The sequence below is a fragment of the Gossypium arboreum genome, chromosome 12, assembly GCF_025698485.1.
Source record: "Gossypium arboreum isolate Shixiya-1 chromosome 12, ASM2569848v2, whole genome shotgun sequence".
NCBI classification, from domain to species: Eukaryota; Viridiplantae; Streptophyta; class Magnoliopsida; order Malvales; family Malvaceae; genus Gossypium; species Gossypium arboreum.
In genome coordinates, this window is record NC_069081.1 from 22501584 (window position 1) to 22511826 (window position 10243).

The window sequence follows — 10243 nt, forward strand, 5'->3', positions numbered from 1 at the left end:
AATAGGTCGAGCATTCTCCAAGCTTGGCCTAGGAATATTATCATTAATCCTCTTCTTAAACCACTCGCTATACTCGGGCGTTACCATGGAACCGATGGCTAACCTTTTCATCCAACAAGTTTGCTTCCAAGCATCCGATAACTCCTGAACTCTCTTCTTATAATGAGCACCTTTAAATGATAATTCACTCTGAGCAAGCCCATAGGTCGTGGGTACAAACTGGCTCGACTTATATTGCCTCAAGGCTAACAGTGGAGTATACTCGGTAGCTCCCCAAATTCCTAACAATGGCACCCAATCGAAGTTACCACATCGGTACATGATCTCGTCAGGAACCATCCAATAAGCTCTCCACTCGATATCTGACTCCTTGAGGTTTTGAAGAATGTCTATCCACTTCTCCTCTGAGATATCCTCTCTCTTCTGTATACCTGCTTCTTCTTTTAACGGGAAATAACCCTCGGAGAAGACTCGATAGGAAACTTTGTCTACCTTCCAAAAGTACCCGTGGAACCATGCCATCAATAATTGTGCACATCCAATGAATTGCCCATTGCCTGTCTTCCGACATGAGCTCAAAGATCTGAACGTTTCTGCCAATATTGCCAGTACTGGTGTGATTCCCTTTTCAAGGCGATCAAACAAGTCAATGACTGCCTCGTCTACGTGCCTCAAAGCCTTAGGAAAGATCACTAATCCGTAGATGCTTAAGGCAAATATATCAACCCTCTTTCTTTCATCTGGATGTGTCAAGATCAAATCTCGCAAATTCTCCTAAGGGATACATTTGCTATCTCCTTTTTGCTGAATCCGAGTAGTGACCCAAGGCTCGCTCATCCCAGGAATGCTCATCAGTTTCTTCACGAAAGTCTGACTACTAAAAACCCGAGCATAAGTCTTCCGGACCTGAATTTTGGGACACCTGAGCAAAGTAGTGTATTCCTCCATGGTAGGTACCAAATTCGTTTCTCCAAAAGTGAAACACTTGTACGCAGAATTCCAAAACTGTACCAAGGCTCGGGACAAATTCTTATCCACTCTAATGTCTAGTAGGTAGGATACGTCACCATAATTTTGGTAAAACAATTGCTTGATTCCTTCATTCCAACTAGCCCAAATGTCTCTCAACTCTTGCAGCTCGTTCTGTACTACATTGACGCGAGTGAAATCTTGCAGCTCCGATACATACCCTTCTGCCAAGCTATCCCCTCTCTCCGATTGCAGCCTCTTCGACCATGCACGAACGGCCGCATTATCCTCGACTTTACTAAGAAATTCATTCTACATGTCAAATTTTCTAACTTAGTAATTAAATACGGATTAACGCCTCCTTTAGTATGCAATGTTATGCAAAAAAAGACAAAACAAAACAAAACACCGGTTAGTTTTAATAATAGCTATTATGGCGCATATACGGGTAAGTACTAAGGCTCGGTGCGGCTTTACCCAAGGATGGTTCCTAAGGTTCACTATATGCGGTTTAGTTCTAGAGCTAAGGTGCCCGAACCAGCAGATTCCTCAATCCTTACCCATTATAGGCTTATATAGATCGAGTTCGGCTTAGGGGGATACATTTCCCTATGACCATGCGGAAATGAAAATCTCACGAAATCATAGGTACGGATATACCCCGGAAGCAATCCACTAGCCCATGCGGAGGTGAAAACCTCACGAAAGCATAGTTTCTTACTCCCAACTTAGAAGGTGTGACCACAGTGGTCATGCAATGCTATGCAATATTATTCTATGGGACTTGAACCAAACGAATGAAGTAAAAGGATCATCTATTAAAAACCATATTTTAAATTTTCAACAAAAGGACAGAAAATAATCAATTTTGCAGCTTGACTCTCTTATTGTCCCCAGTAGAGTCGCCAAGCTGTCGAAACCATTTTTTTCGTTTTTTTTGGATTTAAAAATGATGGATCGACTTTTTGGAAAGCGAAAATGGAGTCGCCACCAATCTTTTCTTGTTTAAGTGTGATCGGATCACCTAGAAATTTGGGTTGTTTTAATAAAACATTTTGGTTTACTAAAACAATGATTTTGGTCTACGAAAATATGAGAAAATAGGCTCGGGAGTCGGTTATGTATGAGGAAGGATTGGCACCCTCATTACGCCCAAATTTGGTACCAAATCGATTAAATACTGTCCTTTTGTCTAAAATTAAAAATGTTTTTGAAATTTGGTTCTTGTTAATAACATTTGAATAACCCGAGTCCTTTGCCAAAAATCTTCTTGTTTCGATGTTCGAAAATTAATAATTCGAAAATAACAAAAGGATGCCCAACTATTTGGTCCAACGAAAAATCGATACCCAGCTCAGTAGGGCACGATTCCTCGAATTTCCAAATATTGACCATTGCCTCACCTTAGAAGATATGAGTGAAATTTCGAAGAGACATTCGATTATTTTGAACAAACGGAGATTGCAACCCAACACGATAGGGCACTATTCCCCGAATTGCCAAACATCGAACATTTATTTCATTTTAAAGAGTTTTAGAAAACGTGAGTGAAATTCCAAAGGGATCTTTGAGTGTTTTGAACAAATGAAAAGCGCAACCCAAAGACGATAGGACACAACATTTCAAATCCTCGATACAAGATCATTTTATAATTTCCAAAACTCATGCTTTTGAAATTTCAAAAGGATATTTAGTTATTTAGGTTAAACAAGAAAAATTGAAACCTAGTAAGTTAGGGTACTATTTTTTGAATTTCCTAAATTCAAATATTGCCTTATTTTTAATTTGAAAAAACATGGATTTAAATCTCGAGAGAATATTTATTTGGTCAAGCAGAAAATCGAAACCCAACACGTTAGGGCACAATTTCTCGAATTACCAAACACAAAATATTACCTCGCTTTGAAATTTTATTTTTTATTTTTTAAAAGGGAGTGATTATGAAACAAACTTGCAACGTATTTATTCGATTCATTTGAAGCAAAGAAAATGAAATGAATAATTTGAGCAAATAGGTTGGCAATCTCAATCATAATATAATACATAGGGATGCAAAACAAAGTAACAAATATAGAAAACATATATAAATAATATATTATACAATTTTTGAAAAGTACAAACACAAAATTGAAACATGCCCAATGATAATAATCTTACCACATACACTATTTAACGTTTCTAACTAATGGTTAAATAAAAATCTATTTTAAGAAAAATATTTTAAAAGGTAATAAAAATGTTAAAACAAATAAACTTGGAATGAACAATTTAAAAGTAGCTAAATTATATATATATATATATATATATATATATATAAACAGATAATACATGCACAAAATTTACAATAGATCGTAAAATAAATAAAAATAAAAATAAATAATACATAAAGTATATAAAGTTTAACATATAAATGAGCTTCAAAATAAGTATTATAAGAGGAAATTTAAAGTTAGTGTTATGCAAAATAATTTAAAAACCAAGATTCAAAAATGTATATATGTATATAATATATATTATGTGCATAGTAATAGTAATGTGTACCTATATAAAATTTTAAAACGAATAATATACATATTAGCAAGTTGTAACATAGATGAATTATATAAATGCAACCATGTAAGAATATACAAAAGAATATAAGAATGACATACTATATAATATAAATCAATAATTATACAAAATAATTTAAAATAAGATTTACTTACCAACAATTAACATGATACATAAAGCATAAAACTTAATATAAACATTGTATATAAAAAAATAGTAATATAGGCAAGTGTTTGAAATAAACAAAGTATAATTTAAAATTGGGGAATAAATGGTATATATAAATAGATAAAAATATAAACATGTTTGCAAGAGAATTCAAATAAGTAATTCAATTAAATTATGTATATATATATAAAATAAATAAAATAAAATAAATGAAAAATGAACAAAGGGAATACAAGAAATTAAAATCAACCTTTTTTTGCTTTGGATTTTTGATCTTTATGTGAAAATACAATGTTTTTTTTATCCCTCCTCCTTTACATTTGGTTTTATGATGGCTTTTATAGCCTTGTTACAATATTTTTTTTTATTTACTATTTTTTCTTTTTACAAGTGGTAGACAAAAGAGGACTAGGGCGGCGCTTAGGACGGCACATAGGGTGAAGAGGTTAGGTTTTTTTCTTTTTCTTCATTTTTTTATTTTTTTTATTTTGGGTTGTATCTGGGCTTGGGGTATCTTGAGTTTTAATTGAGTTTTGGTATTTGGGCTGTGATTTTATTGGGCCACAGGCAAAATTTGGGTCTTACAATAATCATATTTACTTAAATAAAACAAAATTAACTCTATTCCTATTTTACTATTAAATTGAAGTTGGCATATTAAATTTACCCTATTTATTCTATAAGGCTTCCTATGAAGCTGGTTTATATATTATATAGATTTGGTACATTATCCATATATAAATTTAGATTTTCTTTTAAACGTGTGTAAGGAGGTAGTAATAAACCAGCTCACCAACTTATTGAATTTGCCTTTGGTAGATAGAGATAATGTTTCTTGTTAAGGGTGAGTATTTGATTGAATCGAGTCGAATCAAATAAAAAAAATTCGAGTTAGTTGAGTTGATGCATTATATTTTAGCAACCGAACTCAATTTGATTTTTTTTCGAATAGAATAGAATCGAATCGATTGAAAAAAATTTCGAGTTAAGTCGAGTCGAGTTAACGTATCATATTATTTATACTCAGTGTTGCAGTTACATGAACCGATTATTTAACTAGTATACGAAGTACAAGATTATTTAACTACATAAATAATATAATTATTTTACCTTTTAACTTAATGAGTAAATATTTATCAAAATAATATAATTTTGCCTTTTTAACTTAATAGTTTTGACTTAACTTTAGAAAAGGTAAATATTTATCAAAATGACATAGTTTTGTCTTTTCTTATTCGGATTTTCAGATAACTCGAATTATGTAATTCATATTCGAGTTAAACCAAAAAACTTAATTTTTTATTTGAGTTGATCCGAATAACTTGATTAACTCAAATAACTCAAAATATTTAATTCAAAATTTGAATTTTTATCGAGTTTTTCGAATCGAATCGAATCGGATTTTGCTCACCCCTGTTTCTTGTTGGTGGCATGATCCATTAGGGTGTTTTGGTCATTTCATCTGTAATGAGTTGTTATTAACGACATATTTCTTTTTTTATTTATTAAAAAATATATAAATTTATACATTAAAGGTGGGTGAAGTCGAAGGAGCTAACAACTTGCATGACGGTTTATGTGCATATCATGTTAACATAACACTATTTATTTTATATATCATGTCAATAAATAATTAAGAATTATAAGAAATAAAAAATCAAAATTCAATTTTAAAAAGAATTAATATGGAGTACAAATAGATTGTCATACAAGTTGTTATATTTAAAAATTAAACATTTTAATTAGTATTCTCATTAAAACTATTTCTACTCTTTTTAAAAAGGCTAATGATTAAATGGATTATCGAAAAAAATAAGACATGTATTTGGATATTTCCTTTCAACTATAACAATATTCTAGTATTTATTTGATATGACATGAATAGTTGAAGGGAATTCCCCGAAGATAAAATGGATTATGGGAGTGTGTGACTTGAACTATTGATTGGGCCGTGCAGAAATATGCCTTTATCTGGTACATTGGAATTCACAACCAAATTTGACTTTTTAAAAAAAATTAAAAATTAAATTTAACTAAAAAATAAGAATCAAATTAACCAAAAATATATATACATTACAGACTAAATTTAACGTTATGCAAAAACTAATAATAATAATAATCATTCGTATCTATTTTTAGCATTTTAACCATAAGTGGCTGTAAAGTTCACTGTATAAATTTATATAATGGTAATGTGTCAAATACTTTATATATTGCAAAATCTCCATTGGCATCATCAAGATTCAAGATTATCGTCTCCCACGTTTCAGCATTAATTCATTCCTATATACCCAACTATTGCGCCGTTATGGCTCTTTATTAAATGAGCATGCCCATGCATGTCATGTCTTCTTGTGTCTACGCCTATCACTCCAACCATCTTTACATTTCTAGTTTCTAATAATAGCGGGTTGAGTTGGAAAAAATTTAATAGGAATAACTCATAAAATTATACATTATTTTTTATTTAATGTATAATTTTATATAATTTTATATATAAAATTTTGATATAATTCAATTCTCACAAATTATTAATATGATTATTGATATAGTATCATTTTATATTTATATATTTTATACATAAATAATTATATTTATTAAATATAAATGTAATTTGATGTATTTATTTCTTTAAATGTGTATAATTAAATCAAAATGAAAGTTTCATATATATATATATATATATATATAAATTATAATAAAAGTTTCATATGTATGATTGTACTAAATTAAAATTTATGTATCAAATTGTATATTAATTAAAATTTATGTATAATTTTAAGAATCATTTTAAATAAATTTTCTTAAGTTTAAGTTTTGTAAATAGAGATAATAACTTTGTGAGAGCTTTATTTGATTCTAGATTATTAAAATTTAATATGATTATTAAATACGAGAAGATTTTTAAAACAAACTGATTTGTTAATTAGGCAGCTAGTTTAGAGATTTTGAGACCATGCGGATGGAGGCAAGCAGTTGTGGATCCAGTGGTGGGAAACCGTAGCTGCCGTAACCATGCTGTACCTCTACGTAGGCCAAGTAGAGTTGGGCAAGGCGTCGCAACATTCGCTGCAAATTCCTTCTAAATTATTACCCTAAACACTGCACTCTAATTAGGATGTGCGTGTACTTATTTAAAATCTGGAAATTACTGTCACCATAGAATTTACTGTTTTTATCCATTTAAACAAATGATATTAAAAGCGAATTGAGTTTTTTTTTTTTAAATTTATTAAACGTGTATTATCTTTTGTTATATGGGTAAGAAGAGTTTACGAATGATTTAGAAATTATATAAAAAGAAAAAAACGATATTAAAATATTTTTGCATTATTTTGAGTAATATAATATATAATTTTTTTTGGTGAAAAAGAAATAAACTAACTCCATAAACTAGACCACTCCCCTACGGGGAAACCTCAAACAAGCGTAGATCATCTCTTTTATCACTAACTAGTTTGACCAAGCTATCAACATCCTGATTATCTTTTCTAGATATGTGCTAAATACTTCAATGCATTATCTGTGACAAAAGCTAATGAATTCTCCTGATCAAAGCAGAATTGGAACTATTTGAAAAGCTCTCCTGGATAGCCTAAGCTGCCTTAAGATTATCAATTTAAATCAACACATTATCATAACCCCGGTCTATTAAAAGAATCAACCCATCCAAGGTGCTCCAGAATTCAGCATCGAATATGGAACAATTCCCCAAGTATCTGTTGAAGCCAAGAATCCAACCTCTATTTCAGCCTTGCACTATTCTTCTTGCTGCAACAAAACTGAATGCATTTTTTTATAAACCCATCAGTATTTAAACAGACCCAATTACTTGTCAAGAATGAAAGTGGAATCTGTCCCCGCGACTCAATTGTTGAACCTCAATTAGGAGAGGCATACTACTCTGCCCAACTATAAGACACCTTAATAGTTTTACTAACACCAAGACACACCCTGAAAAATAAATAGATTTTGATTCTTCCAAATACACCAAGCTAGAATTCTAAAGAGACATTGCCACTCCACATCTCCCAAGTGCCAACCATGCTGATGCTGCAAATTTGACATAAGCCATTCTTGCAAATTTCCCAAGAAAAACCTAACATGTCGCTCTACTAGAATTAGCTGATCCTAAATATTCCTTGTTGCAGTACAGTCTTTAATAACATCCAACACCTCTTCGGAAACATGCCCATATGCTCCATAGGCCATATCATGCCTAAAACCCCGATGTACTCTTTTAGCATTGATAAACAGACGCTGCTTGAAAGCGAGCCAAATAAAAAACCTAATCGGTTAGGGTCATTGAAACTTCCAAGAGGTCTGCCATACTGCCTCTTTCAGGTTCCACGTACTTTCCTGAAGTTTCTCATATGCACTTTTAAAGAAAAAAGAACTTGTCGAGGTACCACCCCAAATGATCCTATCAACCCCTGCTACCGGAAGAGGTGGAGGAACCCCAATAATCCTCCAAATCACTTACTCAGGTAACCAAACTCGAAAGAGATCAAGATTTTAAATGACATCACCTGTAACCATATCACTCAAAAGATAGTCTATATCAAGATGGAATGGCCTGGAATCAGGCTAGCGAGAGGCCCCACATTCGGAACCTAAGGGTCATACTAACATCTTATACTATTTCCATCCCTATTGACCAAGTTAAATTCTTACGAATAAGTGGTCAGGCCTTTGTGAAGGCTCTCCATAAGAAAGAACCTTTTCCACGCGATAACGTTTTAGGCAATCCATTTGAAATCTCATACGTAGCCTGTAAGACCTGGACCCAAAGAGCATTAGAGTCAGTCACAATACTGAAACTCAGCCTCATCATAAAGGAAGTATTGCAATCTTGCAGCTTTCGAAAACCAAGTCCACCATGATCCTGAGGTTAACAAACAGTGTCCCAACTGACCAAAACTAACTTTTTCCACCATTTCAAGATCATCAAATAAATAGCCTAACCATTTGCTCAATTTCCTCATAAGGCTTTTTAGGAATCATTATTGATTGCATGAAATAACTGGGGATTGACAACACGACAAACTAAGCCAGGGTGTCATTTTTTGCTAATGGCAAGTTCTTGATATCCCATCATTGCAATTTACTACGAACCTTGTCAACTACAAAATGCAAAGTGTTATTAGTTACTCTATCATGAAAGAGAGGCACCCCCAAATAGGTTCTAAGATTTTGTACTCTATAAAAGCCGATGATATTGCAAATGCGCCTCCCAATATCATCATATACTCCTTTTGAAAACTAGTTATTAGTCTTGTGTGCATTGATCTTATGTCCACAATAATCACAGAAAGTGTTCAATACTTCTTTAAGTATCCTGGTTTGACTTTCCTCAGCTTGGCAAAAAAGAATTAGATCATCTGAAAAAAAAAAAAAGACTAATGTGGTGGCTTGAACGGGACAACGGAATAGGAACCCAACGTCTAGAGTTGATAACTGAATGACTGCTATGTTCGAGCCATTCCATGCACAAGACAAAAAGTTAATGAGACAAAGAACATCCTTAACGAACACCTCTTGCCGATCAAAATTTTTGAGTTGGGGTTCTATTTTACAAAATCTGCATAGTGGAATTTGTAATGGCTGACATAATAACATTACGGTGTTCAGAATACCTACAGCCTGAAGGAATGCACCAATGAAGTCCTAATGCACTCGATCATAAGCTTTCTCTAGGTCGATCTTGACAACCAACCATTTCTTACTCTTCTGCTTGTTTTTTATGGAGTGAATCACTTCTTGTGCAATAATAATGTTACCTGTAGTGTTATTTTCTATAATAAACCCAATCTGCTCTTGGCTAATAATCCCTTGGAAAACCACTTTAAACTAATTAGAAATGACCTTCATAACTATTTTATAGAGATTCGAACAAAAGCATATAGGCCAAAACTGCAAAAAGTTTTCAAGATCCAGAACCTTAGGAATAAGGACTGTAACAGCCCGTTTTTGAGTCAAATCGGAACAGTAGTTTTGGAACCAAAAATAGAGGTTAAAATATTATTTTATTCTTTTAATAAGGTTTACAGTATGATATAATTATTATGTGAAATTTTCGTGAAGAAATTTTACTGTTTGAATGCTTAATTCGATAAAAAGGACTAGATCGCGTAAAGCAAAAAACTTGTGTTCTATTAGTTAAAAGTACTTGATAGCTATAGAACTTTAAAGTTTAAGTCCTTATGTGGTTATTAGTCCATTATTAAGTTAGTGGAGTTGTTGGCTTTGTAATTTTGTAAATAGAATTATTTTTAAGGGTTAAAATCGTAAATAGGTTATGAAGTTATATTAAATGAAACCAAAATCACATTTTATATTTTCTCGTCTTTTCCAAGCCGAAAAATTGAGAATAAAATCAGCCATTTTTAGTGCTTGAGGTTTCGGCACTTAGAAGCTTGATTTAGGTACGGTTTTAGCTCAATTTTTAATAATTTCTATGTTTTTGAGCTCGTTGCAGCTTAATCTAGCTAGCCCGTCCCTTCGTTTTTGAAACTGTTACAGATTTTGAGTTATTCCATTGTTGAATACTTAGGTA